This window comes from Tasmannia lanceolata, unplaced genomic scaffold, assembly GCF_043159265.1.
Source record: "Tasmannia lanceolata isolate RefF3 unplaced genomic scaffold, GAP_Taslan_0.1 ptg000024l, whole genome shotgun sequence".
NCBI classification, from domain to species: domain Eukaryota; kingdom Viridiplantae; phylum Streptophyta; class Magnoliopsida; order Canellales; family Winteraceae; genus Tasmannia; species Tasmannia lanceolata.
The window spans coordinates 5,041,480-5,061,571 of NW_027518701.1; the positions used below are offsets into that span (position 1 = coordinate 5,041,480).

General features: G+C 37.8%; 1 long non-coding RNA gene across 1 annotated transcript; it reads right to left on the reverse strand.

The window, feature by feature from the left end:
• Positions 1-973: 973 nt before the first annotated feature.
• On the reverse strand, positions 974-13,131 carry LOC143857293 (uncharacterized). The gene is made up of 4 exons (XR_013238579.1): positions 11,770-13,131; positions 3,599-4,113; positions 2,162-2,627; positions 974-2,065 (listed from the first exon to the last, which is right to left on the reverse strand). It is a non-coding gene; the product is annotated as an uncharacterized LOC143857293 (long non-coding RNA).
• Between the last annotated feature and the right edge of the window lie 6,961 nt (positions 13,132-20,092).

Genomic DNA, 20,092 nt, shown 5'->3' on the forward strand with positions numbered 1-20,092 from the left:
AATGATTTTTATATCTTAAGTGTGCATAAATAAGGAGGTTGATATGAACAACTGATCAGGTAGCAAAGGGATAGGAATTGCATTCAGCATTGTTTATTCTTTAGTTTCCTTGCTGATGTAATTTTTCTTTAGTTTCCTTGATGATGTAACTTTTACCTTTAGTTTTCTTTAGGAATTCAGTGTAAATAAGAAGTTATCAAGTTGTGGATGGGTCATGAGTCGAGAGTTGAGAAGTTGTTGCTCACTTTCCCTACAGACACGAGATCTACGATGAGAAAAGTAGTTCCCATCTATTAACATTAGCATTTGATATAGAAATGTTGAGATAGATAGTTTTTAGTAATATTAGCATTTGCTCACTTTCCCTGAAATTCATGTATCTAGCATGTGTAAATTTGGGAATTTGGCATATATTTTAGTATGCCTTCATGTGTTTATTGTGTTTATGTTGAGTGTTCTTAGATTTCTCTTGCTTCTTAACATACTTACACTGTGCAGGTAGGGTGGGGAAATGTAGATTTTCTACTGCCTTTCGGTAGGGTCTAGAGTGCTACAGAAGGCTTTATTCACAGATTGGATGAAAAGGTACCCTTTATTTAATACTAGCTTATGCATATTTTAGTTGAGTTTTTGTTGACTGATCAGTCATTATACACTTGCTTATGGCGGTTGTTTATGAGTACTTTTTGCTATTCGCTTGCATTGAAAATATCAAGGAAAGGTTTGAGTTTCATGCTAATACGAGCAGTGTCTTCTTCATTGAAACCCCATCGAAAGGGTTTTTGGGTCAAAACCCATCTTCCAGTGACAGTGGGTATGCAAGCTGTTGACGGGGGATTTGGAAATGGTTAAGAATTTAGATCAATGGGTAAGAGGAGGTCTTGCATAGGGGGGGGGTCCCGCTATTTTGACCTCATGTTCTGAATGGAAGATGCCAAATATTTTACACCCCATGCATAGCATGGGCCCGGAATACTAGTAATTATATATATTCATTCTTTTGAAACATTGATACGGTTCTCTTCACCATTCTAGCATAGCTAAGACTCTGATGTCCTCATGGTTCATAAATATTCTAATTACATTTGATATAACGGGTTCCTTAAAGTATTATGTTTCTTGGATAAACTTCAGTGGACTCCATTGGCATAAAAGCATACAAAGAAAGCATCCTTTTGTTGGTCTTGTTGTATAACATATACTTGCGGATAACACATCACATGTAATCTTGACCTTTCCTTTTTTTGAAATTACATACCCTTGCTTTGTAAATCTTCCTGTTCGGTCCCATTTTCTTGTTAGCCCCTCAAGGCTTACAAGTATTCAATAATCCAAACCTAGTGCCTTTGGTTATATTATGATCAAACACTACCTACCAAACTAAGGATAAAGAGGAAACTAATAATAATTAAATGGGCTTCGTAATCCAAGTCAAAGAGCTAGGAAAAAATGGTTTTAAACTCTTATCCTCCAACTTGAAGACACCATTATCAATACCATGCTTTGGTGCTTCTCCAAAGCCGTCTGTGAAGTAAGATGCAGTTTCCCTTGCACTGGGGAAAGTCACAAGCTGAAAGAGAAAAAGAGCTACTAAATCCCAAGAACAATATCTGATCGCCTAAGCTATTAATCTCGATCCACTTTCCTCTCTCTTCATCCAATTCAAAAACCTCAAACCCCTCCGTCCTATTAGGCCATCCTAAATTTTCGTTATCAATAGGATCCCAATCCATAAATCTTAAAACCTTCAAGAACCTCCCGGAAGATTCCACTAGATACCTCAGATAAGCTCCGTCATTTTCTTGTGTGTGTAATTACTGAAAACTTGGGAAAATCATTGGAAGCAAAGTGACAAGTTACAACAGCATTGCTATTGGTGATTCCATACAATTTGTCCTTGAAAAATGCGACATCATAATAATGAACCCATTCGTGGTTTGTAGTAGTCCATTTTTCATCCCCTGGTTTATAGAAGGACAACTTCCACATATTAGTGACAATGGCAACAACAATGTAGTCTTGTGTTGAAATAGGATTTACCGATAAAGCAGTCTTGACAATATACCTGTGGCGACAATTTCAGCTAATTAGTGACAATGGTAACAACAACATAGTCTAGTGTTGAAATAGAATTTGCAGATAAAAGAGTCTTAATGACTACCTGTAGTTCCTTGGTTGATTAGGTGCAGTACTATTTTGGTTGTTAGGAAATTTATCAAGTGAGGGAAGCTGAATTTGGGTACTTGTGAAGGGATTTAATAGATGAACATTAGCGCTCTCATCTACTGTGACCACCCATCCCTTGGAAGACCCACAACACCATTTTCCATGGAATTCTGGTAATTGAATATCGTAAAGCTTATTTTTAGTGATACTATAGCAGCTACGAGTTTCAGTACGCTCATTATCAGGGACCATCATAAGTGGAAGTTGACCCTGAAAGTCCAACCAGTGGCAATTTTCCTTGGTGACCTCATACTAGGATGAGCACACAGCACCAAACCGGATACAATCAATGAAGAGAGGTAGACGATTCAAGACCATCGCTAAGAGCTCATTCGGAACTTTGGACCACTTACCCATCTCACTGCTCATGTGTACCTTCTTGCTATCGATTGGATTGGAAGCTAAGAAAGGAAGAAAAAAGAATTATGATATGCACTCAGAGCAAATAAGTAATATATGCCACTGCAGTGATATATGTAAATATCCGAAGGAGATTTAAAGCCTCTTTAGATACTCTCTAAAAATTATACATGTAACTACAATAATAATATATGCATCATGTGAATGGTGGAATTATTTAAAATCCTCTCAGGTTGTTGGTACATATTAACCTAATTAGATGAAGATTACTCTACAATAAAACATCTACAATGTTTATAAGACCATGAGACTTGTCGTGGATATTTGGCCCAATACATGCTACCTGGAATATTGTGCTAGAGTTTGTATGAAGGGCGCTCTTGAAGATTGTAACCCTTCTGTGATTGAGGAAACATGATTATATATATATATATATATATATATATATATATATATATATATATATATATATATATATATATATATATATATATATATATATATATATATATATGTACACCATTCATTTGATAGGCCCTCACATTGATAGGGTGTGCCCAAAAAATCAGCTCCATTGGATGATCCCAACCCTTCAAACTGTGGAGGAAAAAATGGAAAGATTTGTGAAGGTTTTTACACGTCCATTTTTACCTCCACAAATCGTAGGGTTTTTACACGTCCATTCTTCAATTCCCAGGACAATTTCAGATGTCCAAAATTCTGATTTTACTAACCAAATGACACCATCCAGTACATGTACTGGTCTGCACTACCATTGTAGCTTGTTTGGGAGAAGGCTGAAGACATCGTGTTGAGCAAAAAAGGGGACACCTACATTGGAAAAGGCAGATTGTGGCAAATGAGGAATGTATTTGGGAAATATTTTACAAGTTTTTTTGGGATATATTGGCAAAATTTTAATGCATATGCAAATGACACCATTCGCAAGGTATTTCCTGTTTCCTTGGGGAGCTAGGATTCGAGCAAAGGAGTAGTAGAGGTGACATGTCACCTTGAAGGGTTGATGTCTTGATTCAGGAGATTTAGATCATTGCTCTAATATTGAGGTCTCATTTTATCATGTTCATAGGGAGTCTTATACAGTGGCAAAACAGGGGTTTGGGGAGGGAGGGACATGTTGTGGGTCCCACGCCTTGTATTCTCCATGAACCTCTCTGGTTTGAACTCTAAGGGATTGTCCCACGCTTTGGGGTCCCTATGTATTCCCCACACATTTAGAAAGATTTTAGTCCCTTTGGGGATGGAATACCCGCCCACAGTACAAGATTGGCTCGGGCAGTGAGGCACCAACAGTGGGAGAACCGCGTGCAAACGGAGAACCTCTTTTATCACTGCATCAATGTAATGCAATTTGTGGATATGGGACTCTTCTACAATGTTATCTTTCCCCACAATTTTGTCTAATTCTTCATGAGCTTTTCTCATCATATCTGGCTTGTGCAACATCTCGGCCATCGCCCACTCTATTGTCGTTGATGTCGTGTCTGTCCCACCTATTACCACGTCCTGCAGCCAATGGTGTTAGGGTCAATGCATTTCTTGCAATTATTATGGTAGTTTTAGTTTGTCTCTATTGTGTTAATGGATCAGATTTCATGTCCGGGATTTTTCACACAAATTTAGTGGTCAGGCACAATATTTTATAAGCATGGGAGTTGATTTTATGTCAAGTGTTATACATGCACCATCTTAACAAGTTGTTATTATTAAATTGACTGTGGGGATGGCTAGGGGTGCAACTTTGGTCGGGTTGAACCCGAATCCGATGGGTTGAACCCGAATTTGGGTTGGGTTGGGTTGGGTTTTTTTTTTAAATCAGGTTGGGTTGGGTTGGGAAAAATCAACCCGAATTGGAAACCGGGTTGGGTCGGGTTGGGTGTCGGGCAACCCGACCCGACCCGAAACCCGATTTCCAATTCCAATATGTATAAAAATTTTACTTCTATATTTGTTTTGTCATTATATAACTCAAATTTAGAAAGAAATAAAAAATTTGGTGAAAGTTGTCCTAATTAACCCTCTTGTTGGGGAACATCTAATGACTAGGATGAGATGGAAATACAAAAATAAAATGGAGAAATCAAACAAATGGTGAAATCGGGTTGGGTCGGGTTGAGAAAATTACAAATCGGGTCGGGTCGGGTTGGGTCGGGTCGGGTTGGAAAAATGGGTTCCTCGGGTTGGGTCGGGTTGGCCTCAACCCGACCCAACCCGACCCGAGTTGCACCCCTAGGGATCGCACCAGGGGATGCTCCAGAATAACAAATCATACAATTTTGAAAAGTTCATTACCTAAGGGATGAAATTTCTTATGTAAAAGCATGGAATTAACCATGTTTCGGAGAGGGCAAAGACTCTTTGCTATGGTACATAGTAGCTGGTTTGGCTATAGACTGAAAATTCTCATACTTTGTTTGCATAGGTAAGCTGGAATTGAACCTCTGGCCTCTAGGTTGAAGTAGAAAGCCTTAACCATTGACCTAGAGGCTCAATCCCTAAAAATCTCGTACTTTGTAAGTGTTGTGTGCCGGATTTAGTGTTAGTGCGTTGGACTCGAATTCGACCTGGTTACAAAAGAAAGAAGAAGGCCTTGTTACCATGTTGGGCCTAAACATGAAGACCCAAAATATTTGGTTATATAGCTATCCTTCCAATTTTTTCCAATGAAAAAGGAAAATAAACGGTGAGGTATAAAAGCTCTCTCTTAAGAGCCTAATCTCTCCTGAATTAGTCAAGGTTTTTTCCAATGTATGTTGTGGCCAAAAGGGAACTGCAAAGGCTGCAAAATGTGCCAGATTCAAGTCTGTTTGGGTTCTATCAAAGACCAACCCATTTATTAAATGGGCCTGCTAATCAGTCCTTGTCTGGCCCAGGAAAGGCCTTTGAGCCGTGTTTATTAAATGGGCCTGCTAATCAGTCCTGGTCTTCGAACGGTTTTAATAGCTGCGGTTATAACCGCTGCTAATCAGTTCAGGAGATTTAGATCATTGCTCTAATATTGAGGTCTCATTTTATCATGTTCATAGGGAGTCTAATACAGTGGCAAAACAGGGGTTTGGGGAGGGAGGGAAATGTTGTGGGTCATATAGGAATTTCGTCCATGTAATGGTTTCCAATAACTATGCATCAACACACTCCTTGTACCATATATCGAGAATGGATCTTTTCAAAAAAAAAAATTATTTTGCATCATCAGCTGTAATATATCTTAAATCTTCCTTTGAACCAAGGTACTGCACTAATGATTCTTTCAATCGGCGGTCACAATCTAAAATCAACAGGGCCATATGTAATGTGTGATTCATAATCCCTTTTTCCATGAATTGTATACACTTGGTTTGAGACTCTCACTATTCCTATGCTAATCAAAATACAAGTCTGAAAATGGTCAATCTTTTGCCAGTTATGCAATAGTCTTGGTTTGACCATTTATTTGGTTTCTGGCCATTTTCATCTTAATTGTGTCTATGTCCTAGCACAAATATTCTCTGTCTTATGCCTGTCATTTTCACTTTTGGCCGGTTCCCTAAATTCGTGTTGTGTTGCTTTTTTATTTATATGTGTCTATGCCTTCACAGGTAGTAAAGAAGAGTCATTCTTTGATAACTAAGCCTGCTTGGACTCTGATTGTGATGATGATTTCCTCAATGTCAATGGCGGTAAGATCAACATCTGATGTAGAATCATGTTATTTCTTCATGCTATTTTTTCTTAAGGCCCCATTTGGATTTCAAGAATAGCATTGTTGGCAGAGAAATTTTATCTCTTTGAGGAAGGAGTTGGTGTATGGCTTTGAAATTCGCCCTTTGAAGAATCTTATTGGTTAGTGAAGAATCCCAAGGAGAAAAACTTGGAAGAGTGGAGTAGGTCAAGTTGTGACCGAACCACTATAAATCTTGTGCCTTGTGGATGCTTTCTTCTTCTCCTTCTCATTTACACATTGTGGTGATTGGTAATCTCTAACCCAACTTATGTCTATGTTTTAATTGAACAAGGGTTAGTGAATGCATATTTAAAGTAACATCCAAACCCTAACTCTTAATATCCTTATTGATTGATTAAGGGTTGAACTTGTTAAGGCTTAGTTTGTAAATTGATTTTAGTAACTCAATTAATTAAGCCCCAAATTTCTAAGTAGCAAATTCACCCCCCCCCCTCTTGGGTTGTCACCTTGTATTTCAGAAGACTTGCTAAAAATGGAGTTATTTTGAATAAAAATGGAAAAGACACGGTTGGATACTAAAGAAATAAGGAAAATTTTTTAATTTGATTTAAGTATGTAATTTGTTAAATGGAATTAAATAGATTGTTTTAGTATTATTACAATAATTTCAAATATTTGCAAGATTTTCTAAATTATTTAAGGAATCATTTTTTAAATTTTAGGTGTTTACATTCGCCCCTCTTTGTCACTAATAAGCAACAAGTGGCAAAGAAGTAAACACATGAGTAAATGACATATTAGTTTTGAACAAGGTTTTAAATTTTGGTTTCGAAATGCGTTTCGATCCTCACCGAAACCGAAATTTCAGGCAAAATTTTGAAATTTCAATCGAAATCTGTCGAAATAGGAAAACGTAATATTGTATCCCATAGGAAATTTCAGCGAAATTATCGAAGTTTCGGTAATTTCGGTATAATATTAAATAACGAATAAAAATCAGATTTTTAGGGATATTCATTAAATTTCGGGCCGAGATCGAAATTTCGGTTGAAATTTTGTAACGTTTCGACTTAACCCAATTTCGGTTTTGGTCTCGACCGAAACCCGAAATTTCGGATTTCGGTCGAAATTTAAAACCTTGGTTTTGAATAGAGTGAGGTTAAAGGAAAGCGACGCCCATAGGATGCCCCTCTTGGATGCCTCATGTGAAAACATTGAGTAGCCAAGAAGATGGTTGCGAGAATAATTGAAAATTAAGAGGAATGTCTAGTACACAATGTAGATAGATGTGAAAAAGAAATTAGAAGATCGTAGAGAGCTGTGGACCCCGATCTGAGGATGATGAGGAATCGAGTCCCTACATCCTCTAGATCTCCACATGAAAGAGAGCTCTGCCAAGGAACTCTCGAAACGGTGCCACCCTCATAGCATAGCACGAGTGGCGATATAAAAAAAAAGAGATACCTCTTGATCCGGAGCCAAGGCTCGAAACCAAGACGCACCTAAAATAACTCAGAGTCGCCATCCACGGATAGGCCATGGAACCCCAAAATCAAATCTTCTGTGCAATGGATAACTAGAAATATATATGGGCTCGTGCCTGATTACGAATGGAGAAGGTCCGAAGAGCACCCATAATTCGTCCGAGTGCAAGCACTTGGTCTCTTATGCCATTTTCATTAACTCCAAAGAATTTTGGGCAAAATCATGTGAAATGGGAACAAAATATCTCTGGGAAGACGTCTACCTAATCATGCATGACCAGGGGATAAAATAATAAGCACACACAAAATAAAATAAAAGATGTGTCACCTAATGACAACTAGGTTATGAGTGACATGCCTAACTGGTGTCTAAGTTCTGGTGAACAAACACATACATACTACAGCTAAAGGTAATAGGTCTGCACAAGAAAGTAAAAAAACACAACAAAATATATAATATAACAACACAACAAATCCTAAGACTCTAAACGATTTAGCCCGAGTCCTTGGATGGTCTGATGTTCATCCAAAGAAGCCTACGTATCCCCGCCTCCACGAGAATCAAGGCAACATAGTTCTTCGCGCCTATTCTAAGCTAGGATGCCTAAGACACCTAGACCTCTATCCTATACTCGACCTAAAAAACCGGACTAGTTCTTAAAGCTTCTTGAACGATCATTTAGATTTCTGTGAATTGTGGATTTTAGGACACCCTATATGCCCTAACTAAATGCAAGTTAGCCTTAAGCTAATGCAGGTGATTCCTACATCCTACGTGTAACTAGGTTGTATGCCCTGAGGAAAACAAAGGGTGGACTAACGCATCCTATTCTAGTCATCAGTCAGCGATGTGAATCGCCAACTGACCGGACGGATGTGCTCCTATAACTCTAGGACAAACCCCTAACTCTAAAACAATCACAAACAAGCACACAGCAAATCAAAGGCTAAACCCTAACTCTAAAAAAAACTCTCTATCTCGGATAAAAGTCCTAACTCTAGAGGAAGATCTTTTTGAAATCAAGGCTGTAAAGTTGTTTATTCAAAAAGGTTTAAAATGCTATTTACAAAAGTTTGGCTGGACTTGGGATAAAGATCCCAAGCTGCACTACGTACCTCGTGGAAGAGGACCAAGCCAACATAGTTCGAAAAACGAACTTTCCTAGTACGCTCCTAAAACTTTAACATTTTAGATGATTTTGAATTTTTCTGGTTTCCAAATGTTTTTTGAATTTTAAGATATTTCAATGTTTTTTATGTTTTTTTTTAAGTTTTCTAGTTTTTTTTGGATTTTAAAACGATTACAATATTTTTGGATCTTAAAAAGTTTTCACTATTAAAGGGAACATGCAGGCACAACCACAAACTAGGACAAAGCCCTAAATCTAAATGGGAAACCTTGAACAAGCAATTAGCGTCTCAAAGAGACAATCTACAACAAGTAAACAAATGTCCCAAGAACAGAGAAAACGATCTAAAATCCTAAGTAAGCAAAGCTCTAATAAGACTGAGTTAGTCTCTAACCAAGATGAAGTAACAACTCAATACTAAAGAGGGGTACAAATGAGTCAATGACTCTCTAATAATGCTACCAAGAATGAGCGAAAAATGAGTCAAAGACTCGCTAGAAGAAAGGGCTCTAACATGGGGCTAGGTAAGCCTCCTAACGGGGAAACTCTCTAAATGAGACAAGGTTTATCTCCAAATAAGGGCTCTATAAATGAGGCAAGGTATACCTCCTAACGGGGAAACTCTCTAAATGAACAAGGCTTATCTCCAAGGGAGGATCGCCTTAATGAGGCAAAGCATGTCTCCTAATATAACTCCTTAATGAGACCACAATGGTCTCCTAAATGAGGGCTCCAGATGACTCTTTCATTGCCCTTGCGATGATAGAATAGGTGTTAAGCAAATAAAAGACTAAGTTAGTCTTCAACTTGAGTAATCTTCTATGAGTGACTCACGAATGAGACAAAGCATATCTCAAAAAGGTATAACTCTTTCTACATGAGGCATAGCCTGACTCTTAAAATGGTGGGCTCTAGAAACATTCCACCCTAGCTAAATTTGAATGATAAACCCTACACCACTTGCTTCAACCCTTTAGCTTATCTCAACAACTCGGCACGGCTAAAAATAACTCTAGTCAATCATTGAAATAAACAAGGAAATGGATCTAGCTGATAGTCTAAACAAGACAAAGAACAAATCCATAGCCTGAAATGAGATAATCTATGCAAGTCACGAACACATCAACACTACTCAAAATGATATGATGAAAATCTCAACATTCAACAGGTTCAATGATTACATTCTAACTTTACTCATGAACACGCAAGTATTTAGAAGAAAGCTTCTTACTCTAAGAGTTGTCACAATCCAACTAAAGAGTTCAAGCAAGCTAGGGCATATAGCAACAACCAAAGCATGGTTGTACAACCGAAAGGTCATTGCCATTCCCAAAAGGTTATCACAAGCAAATTAAAGAGGAAAGGCAATTTATGTCCATGCGAGAATCATTTTAAAGAACTGATGTCGAAAGATTGGAATAGTATCACCATGGCCTTATCCCTAAGATTGTACGAACTCAACTTGTCTTTAAGCATTCAAAGGGGTGTCAAATGCTCCCTATCATTCTCAAGATAGAATACTCGCAGACCGAGTTGGGGAAGTAACAGAAATATTATGCCATTTTTGTATTTTTCCTAAGGCACCTCTCCTCTTAGCACTTACAAACCTAACAAAATGCTATAATCATTTCCAAGACATTCACGACCCCATTGAACAGAAAAATGCAAGGTGGAGCTGTGCAATTATCAAACATGATAGTGTCAACATCATCATCTAACAGCTGATATCTACATTACACTCTTTTAGCGATGGCACTACCACTTAGCTTCACAATCATTATACCCCATACAGACCAGACAGATAGCATATCACATATATTGGAACGGCCTTTAAAAATCAGTTACTAAAGAAGAAAATAAAGGTAATGCCATTACCAAAGCTGGGTAATGGTTATTGAACCCCTATAATTATCTTTAAAAAAATGAAATCAACATGATCTTATTTGAAGACTTGCACTAACTTGTCTTTAATTTCCAAAGGGCTGTAAAAGGGGGCTAAGCCTGTGTAAAAACAGGGCTGAAATGGGGGGCTAAACCTGTGTACAAACAAGGTTGAAATGGGGGCTGAATTGTGTAAAAACAGGGCTGAAATGGGGGACAAATCTGTGTAAAAACAAGGATGAAATGGGAGCTAAACATGTGTAAAAACAGGGATGAAATGGGGTGAAATGTGCTTAAAAACAGGGGCTAAAATGTGCTTAAAATGGGGCTGAACTGGGCTAAAACAAAGGGCTGAAATGTGCATTACTACTGAATTGAATTGTGCAAAAAACAAAACTGAGGCTGACTTGGAAAAACTGGGACTGAACATGGTCTGAATTGTGCTTAAAAACAGGGAGTGAAATGTGCTTAAAAATGTGGCTGACTTGTGGGCTCAAAATGTACATAAAACAGGGAGTATATCTTAAACTGTATTGTGTAAAAACTGGGAATGACTCATGGAAAATGATACCCTCACGGCAATGTTTTTTTTAAATGGTGTCAACTTACGTTCTCTTTTATTCTACACAGAACCATCAAATGCTCCTACAACCTGGAAACAGCTTTTGATGACACAATTAAAAGTAAGAAAAAAGAAGTTAATTTTGGGCATTTGGACATACACAGTAGCATTGATCAAGCCATCCATAGACGAATATCAACCTGGGCCTTATCTAATTTCGATGATCACACCGATCTTATCTTGTTTCCTTGGCAACACAAGGCAAGCTTATGCAAATTGTCAAGACAGAACATGATTATACTATTTTCCGTAAGGAACAGAGAAGGGGAGTCTTAGTTCCTTGAAAAAAATCATTAGCAAATAATACATAGAGCCAAAATTTGCATCATTGTCTTGACCTATATCCAATCATAAGTAAAAATGAAAGGGGGAGAGGATCACCTGAATCTGCCAATGAAATTCAATGAGGGTTATGATGATGAGAAGAATAGAGTGATCGGAGTTAGATGACAATAGTAGTGACAATTTATTGTAGGACACGTCGGATTCCGCTTGAATTACCAAATTATGCTTCCGGAATAGGCAAAGATGGTCAGCAATAGGTGCTGGAAACCCTCTTCATTTTCTTCTCTTCCCAAAATGAGCAGAAACCCACTTCAATGGACCCAACCCAACTTCCTCAAATCACCTTCTGCAGCCATGTCAAATATAAACCTTCTCCAATGAACCAATGTTTGGCCAAAATAAACCAAAATCGAGTTACGGTGACGAAGTGGCTGGAAATTGGAAGGTGGGTCAGTGGTTTAGCCGGAGGTGGGGAGAAGAAGGTGGAGGTGATGATGGCCGGAGATATGAGGCGAAGGTGGTCGGATTCTGGGTAGAGACAATGGGGGGAGGCGATGGAAGAAGAAAAGATGGCGTAGGGTTTGATGGAGATGCGATGGCTACTCCAAAGAAGGGGATGAGGTCAGATTTGTGGGAAATGAAAAGTGGGTTGTGAGGATGTGAGATAGAGGTGATGAAAATGAGAAATGAGAGGGGAAAATGGGGTCTGTTAGAAGTGGGTTAGATGGGGTAAGCACGGTCGGATTTCGGTGAGATTCTCGCCGGAATCAATGGAGGTTATTGATGGGGTTATAGGCTGAAATGGGAAAAGGGTAAAAATAGGGAAGGTGGATGAAGGTACAAACGGTGGTGGCTTAGGGGAGAAAACGGGTGACTATGGAGGGGATGGAGACGATCGGCGGCGAGGGAGAGGCCGGGGAAGATGACCGGCCTCTCTCTTTCCCTTTCAGCTATCTCCTCTGCTTCTTCTCTTTTGGCAGAAAAATGCGGCTCTTCTCTCTCACCCTATTTCTGATTTCCCAAACGAAAATGGGCTCCCCTCCATTCTACCCTAATCGATGATTTATATAGGAAAAGAGAAAAATGAAATATTCTACCCCCTGCTTCTTAATGGGTAGCCCAATGAAGTATACTTGTCACCACTCTTGTTACAAATAGGGGGTAGTAAAGATAAAAACAAATCTTGAGGAAAAAGCATATTCACTCCCCCTATCTATTTCTATGGACAACCACCTTCATGGAATTCGGCCTTGTGCTAATTCTAAAAAGGTGACTTGGGTCAATTCACAGGTTTGGGTTTCAAAATTTTATTTAATTTTGGGAAATTAGGGTCCGGTCAAAATGGGGTGTCTACAAGAGCCGACAGTGCAACGATCAAGAGGGGCATCCCCCCTGTGTGAAGATCGTAGGGATGTCTACGGGTGACATCATTGCCCCGGTATGAATCATCGTAGGAAATAGATGGAAAATAATGAAGTGATGTGGTTCGTTTGTATAGGCAAACAATAGAGAGGAGAAGAGCAGAGTTTGTCTCTTCTTGTTTTCTTGTATTTGTTGCGGAGAATGAGGAGAAAAGTGAGAACTCTTGGTGAGAGAAAAATGGGATTTTATAGACTTTTTCTTTCTTGTCTTGTAGAAGAGAGGATAGTGAGTGAGGAGAGAGGAAAGCTATTGTGAAGAAAATGATGCTAGACTTGTATAAAGTGAGAGAAGTGGGAGCGAATGTAAAATGTTTGCATCTCTTGACGGAAGAGAGCTTTTGTCCTTTTGTGAAGGAATGGAAGAGAAGTGTGTATTTTGTCTTGTAGTAGGAGAGTGTGAAGGGGAAAAAGTGGTTCCAAGATGGAGACTTTTTGTCTCTTTTGTGGAGGTGGAGAAGAAAGAGACGTCGGGAGAAAGGGAGAGAAGTTTGTTGCGATTTTCGCATAATATTAATGATATTTAAATATATTTTATTTAGGTAATTTTTTTATTTTTTTGTATACTTCCATTTAAATATATTTTTTAAATTTAGGTGTTTACATTTGCCCTTCTTTGTCGCTTGTTGTATGCAACAAGTGGCAAAGAAGTAAACACATGAGTGATGTTTTCAGTTTTGAATAAAGTGTAAATGGAAGAATGAAACGCCTATATGATGCCCCTCTCCATGTGAAAACATGAGGTAGACAAGAAAAAGGCGCGAAAGAATAAAAAGTGAAAGGAATTACGAATAGGCAATGTGAATAGAGTGATAAAGAAATGAGAAGGATATGGGCAACAACATCTACCAGCATCCCATTGAATTTGATCTTCAGTTGATTTGATAAGCGTTATAGGTGAGAACAATAAGAGAGTTGGCTTGATCTACTGTACTCGTCTTTTCAATGCCATGATGCAAATAAAAAAATGAAGATCAAAGTCGAATAAAACGGCGTATGAGAATTTCGGTTCTTAGAATGCAATAGAAAAGCAAGCAATGAAAGGTTTGATAAATGAATATGTGAAATACTGAGTAGAATTGAGGAAATAATGCAAATATATAGTAAAGTTAAGGGCATGAGAATAATAAGAGAAAATGGTGAAAAAATGAATTAAGAAGTATAGAATATTTATAATGGAGTTGCCTTAGTTAATATGAAAGGTAAAACTAATGAGTCATGAAAAAAATCAAGAAATATAGTGGTGTATTCAATACCATGTGAGTAAGTAAACCAAGTATGTGTGATTTAATACAAATGAGATAAATTATGTATGCAAGAAGGTTCTTGAGAAGAGAAAATTTAAATGAAAAATATAAATAAGTTGGGTTTGAGGCGACGTGGTAGTTAACGTCGTCCTAGACCGTATCGAAAGTAACCTGGTAGTTAAGGTCGTACCAAACCATATCGAGGGGCAACATTATAGTATAAACAAGTAGAATAAGTACAATTTAGATCATCCAGCTTGTGAGCGTGTCAAATATATCGAAGCATTGTAATATGGATTATGCCCCTAGCGTACAGAATATAAATAGTATATGAATAAATGGCGTGTCAAAATATAATGCTATGAATGTAATTAATCAGCATAAGGATGACTAGTGAGATTTTGTGGATGCATATGTAATGGGTGATAAGGAAATATAAGTGGATATGCATTGTGAGGTACTGTATGTGAAATACTAGGCCAATGATATAGTGGATGCATAGAAAATGGAGAGTGATAGCTCGTGGTTACATTGTGATAGTTGTGTCTTATTGGTGTGCTTTGAACTTTATGAGTAGTATGTGTATGAGTTCTAAGAGATGTAATGTTGATCATGGGTGTCGGATTTGTAGTGGAAGTTTGTGTATGGGAGGATTGAGTTTATTTTTGTGTAAAATGCGTGTGTTTAGGATGAGGAGATGAAACATGCAACTGGTGCATTTTCTTATGTTGATATATTTTATGATTTTTGTAGTTTGAAAGAGATGGGTTTGTATAGTAGATGGTGGAGATGATGAAATTGGAGGGATGGATGTGGAAATTGGTGTATGGGTTTGTGGCTGTGACCTAACTTGAATGTTATTAATTGTAGGACTTCTAAGGAAATCTATTGAAAATCTTGTAATGTTTTGTAAATCAAATGGTGAGATTGTGGGTGAAACATATGGGTTTTGAAGAATTTCATTAAAAGAAGATCGATGCAAGGAGGACAATTGGACTAGGTGGAGTAGAGGAATTCTTTGAAATGATGCTTGTGTTTGTAAGCACTGAAAGATATTTGAATGTGTTGTAGGTGAATGAGGGCAGTGCGAGTGACTGATGATGTTGTTAATGGAGTTTGGTTGAAGTGTTTAGAGTAGGAAGTAAGGATTTATTTTGAGTGATAATGGGTGTAGAAGGGGTTTCGTCCATAACTAATTTATTTTTAGTAATTAAATCTTGAATAAAGTACTTGAAGGCAATGCAGTTTTCTATTAAGTGACTTTGGGTTTTATGAAAGCAACATTATTGATCTTCGTGATAATTTTAATGTTTGGGTGCATTAGGCTTGATTTTTGGTTGTTGGATCATATCTTGGGCCATAAGAGTATGGAAGAGGTCCGTGCAGTTGATGTTGAGTGGCTTAAGAGGTGATTTTACTTTTGCCAGTTGTGTGGGTGTATATACTGTTTGTTGGCTTATGGTGTTAATTGCGTGTGACGAAGTGAGTGATGTATGTTAGGTGTGAAAGGAAAGGTCCCACTAGCTTCAAAAGCTTTTTGAATGGCAATTTTGTGTTGGATAATTTTGTAAAATGACGTAAGACAAAGAATAGAAAGGTGAAAACGGAACTCAGGCATAAGAGAGCGAATAAAGCTGGAAATTGGAAACAAATCGGGATAATGGCATGGTAGTTGGTTTGTTAATGTTCTCCACTTGGCATAGAATATGGTAAAGGGTTTGTTGTGCCTTTGTTTCGTGTTTAAATGATCGTCAAGTGTGATTTCGGCATCTATGTTATAAGCAAAGTGATCAATGAAAAGTTGGGCTAATTGTGAAAAGAAGTTATTGATTGACTAGGTAGGTGTACGAACCAAAAGAAGGCGAGATCAATTAAACTTTGAGTAAATAGTTGTAAGAGGAGTGGATCATTATTTTGAATTGTCATACATTTGATTAAAAATGATTTTAAGTTGTGACATGGGTTTTTGGTTCCATTATATAAAGTGAATTGAAAGATTATAAAATTTGGTGGAAATGTAACGGAGGTTATAGATTTAGGATACGGAAGTCAGCATAGTTAATTAATTGATGTGAATTGGGTGACACCATTTTTGTGTGCAATTTTTTATTTTATGTTATCGTTTATAATTTGTTTAAGCTCGTTGTGTGGTATTTCGTGAATGTGTGAGGTATTGTTGTTGATGGTCTCATGAGATACTTCAAGAGTAGTAAAATGTCTTGCCATGTAATGTTTGTAATGTTTTGATGTGGTATTTGAATCAATATTTTGTAGTAATTGATAAAGATAATTATATGTATGATTATCACTTGGCTATATGAAAAGTGGTACATGGAAATATGTATGGTGCTAGTGAAATGAATACAATGGGACAAAAGAGAATATTGATGAGTGCAATGTAATAAAAAATTGTGAGATAAAGCAAAGTGGGATATATTGTGATTAGGGGTGTGCATTATTCGGTTAAAACTAAATTAACCGACCAAACCGAAATGACCGAACCGAAATAGTTCGGTCATTTCGGTTCAGTTTCGGTTGTCAAACTATGCGAAACCCAGTTTTCGGTTTCGGTTTTACCGAAAACCGAAGTTCTACAGTCCTACTAAAGGAGGTTGTGCCAGGTAAAACACGTAGTGCAAGTATAACACTTTCTTTCTTTGACCACTAAGATTGTGGGTCCAAGTAATAAAAAAAAAAGATTGTGGGTCCACATCATGAAGACTCAGTGGAAGTGATACACTAGCCTCATTTTTAACTCGAACAACCCCTCTAATGTATTTAATATCACTATTCCTTTACACTAAAGAGGTTGTACCAAGTAGAAAAAAGGGCGAACATATAATTTTTTGCTTTTAATGCATAGTTGAAAAATCAGTGATTGGTGTAGACACCCCATTTTGACAGAACTCTAAACCTGTGAGATGAATAAAAGTCCATCAAATAGGTGATTTAGTGCCCCAAAATAAACCCTAGAGTAGCTTAGGATCCCAAGTAAGTCCCTACAAAATTTCAGGAAAAATCAAAAAAATTTTGACAAATAAGACGAGTCAAGTTGCGTCATTGTTGTAATTCCATACTATGTAGAAGGGGCGTGAAATATCTAACTTGGGAGTGCCATTACCAACCCTCACATACAACAAAAAAAAGACTCAAATATTACCCCTCTTGTTCTACCTGAGCCACCCTTTTGTAAAGAAAAAGTATATGTCATGCATAAGAGGTGGCTATCTAAAGAAGAGGGGGGTGCACGTTTATCACTTCCCTATAAAATAAGAGTCGAGGGTTTTTTTTTTTTTTTTTTTTTTTTTTTTCGGGTGGGGGGGGGTCTCATTTTTCATTTCATCAAAAGAGAGAGAGAGTTACAGAGAAAACCCTAATTCTTTTTTCCCCTTTCCAACCTTTCTTCTCCAATTTTCTCCTCTTCTATAGGTCTTCTCCGGCTGACCTCCGGCCAAATTCCGACCGTTCTTCTTCTTCTCCGATCATTCAATAAGACTTCAGCTGATCTTTTTCTTCTTCCTTTTTTGCTTCGAAACCCTATGAAAAATCTAGATCTATTCTTCTTAAACTGTAACTTCTTCTGAAGCCCTAAACCTAGCTGTTTTACTTTAGATTAGGTTAAAAACCTCTAAACCTAACCAGTTCATCAGATCTTCCATTTGAAATTCTATTTGAAATTAGAACCAGCAGCTCCTGGCGAGATTTTAAGATTCTAGCATTTTCATTTTAAGAAAAGTTCTGTTGATAGCTTGAGTGATTGATCGTCATCAGGTACTTCATTTTTTATGTTCTCTGAATATTATTCATCATATGTATCTCTAGTTTTTCTTCTGCTATATACTTGGATTTATGATTATGTTTACCTATTTTAAAATTTATTTAACATATTTTTATTGCTCAGTTCTTGAGGTTTTGATTCAAGTGTTAAAAATCTTCAACTGTTTCTTAGATTTTGTAAAAGAAACAATGAGATACATGCTACTTTCTGTCATAAATTGTTCTGATGAGTTTATAATTCATCATCTGATCATAGGCATTAGCATCATTTGGATTAGGGGAATTTAATTTTATAAATACATAGACTGATCTCAACTATTAGGTGTGTGGTGATTATATGCCATGATTGTTGTGAGGTACCTATTTTAAAATGCTTACTTAGCAAGAATTCTTTATGTCTATTGATTGTTGTTAAGATGCAAATAAGGGTATACTTGTCATGATGTAACAAATAAGGGTATACTTGTCATTATGCAATAATTTACATAATATATTGAATCGTGGGGGGGAGAGAACGATTATTGTTCTCCCATACATGCCTCCTCTTCCCCATCTCCATCTCTCTCTCTCTCTCTCTCTCTCTCTCTCTCTCTCTCTCTCTCTCTCTCTCTCTCTCTCACACACACACACACACACACACACACACAGACATCTCCATCATGTAGCATGTTTACATGGTATCAGAGCCAAAGGTGGATCTCTCAAAGGTACACTTTTGTATCCGTTCTTCTCTCATATTCATCCATCTTAGTATTCCTTCTCAACCCTAGCCAACTACACTTCTTTTTTTTTGTTTTTTTTTCTCCTAAAACCTGATTCCATTCACCCTCTTATCCCTAATCCCAACCGCTCCCTTCCTTTTGCCCTAACCCTAGCCGGCAGCCCTTTACCCCACCCTTATTATTTTTCGCCCACTCTATCCCATTTTCTTCTCTCAAACCCTAACCCTTGGTGTACTTGATCATAACCCTAACCCTAGACTCTTATTTGTGTTCAAATCTTATTCCTAAATCATGTCTACTTCAAATCAGCCCCTAATCCTTTTTTCTTTATGATCTAAATGTACTCTCTCCATTTATTTTTCCCTCTCCATTTATCGTGTTGTTGGCTCCGGAAAGTTACTCTGTGGTTCCTTCTTATTTTCCTCATATGTTTGGGTGTTATTTCAAACTCTTATGTGCCCAGGATCCGGATGTTGATGAAGGTACAAGTATATTGGTGGATGGTTTGATATATGGGTTGTGTTCACATTACTGTTGATTATTATTGATGCTATTGCGGTGATCGATCTGTTGGGGATCGACATGGTTGTTGTTTGACTTTTTGGAGGTATTGTTAGTTGTGGCTGGTGCTATTGTGGTGATTACCTTTGTGGTGATTGGTTGTTGGTGGTCACATTAGTAGTTGTTGGCTGTGTTGGAGGTTATTTTTGTTCTCGTGATTCTTGTTGGTGCTATCGTGGTTACCGAGACAGCTGTTGGGTGACCCTTTGAAGGATATTCATGGTGTTGTTGTTATTGGTAGACTTGTTGGTTGTCTCTTGGTGTTGCTAGTGCCTTTCTTATAGATTCTACGGACCAATCATCACAGCAACTTGCTGCCGTCAAGGTTGATGAGGTTCGCTCTTCATCGTACAATGCCTAGTCTAGTTATTCCCATGTGGAACCTCCCCTTCAAATGAATTCCATTAAGCTGGATGGGACAAATTACCCCCATGGAAGATGGTTGTCTACACTTATCTACTTGGACGTAGGAAAATCAGGTTTCTAGAGTGCCCACCTCTGGCTAGCACTGACTTGACGTACAATCAGTGGCACGAAGATGATGCTGTGGTTCGCTCCTTTCTCTAGGGTTGTATGGAACCCAATATTGCTACTTCCTTAATGTACCTTCAGTCATCAAAGGAAATCTGGGAGTAGACGTCTACGATGAATTCTGGGGCGACTAATCTGACTCATATCTGTGATCATTTTTCAG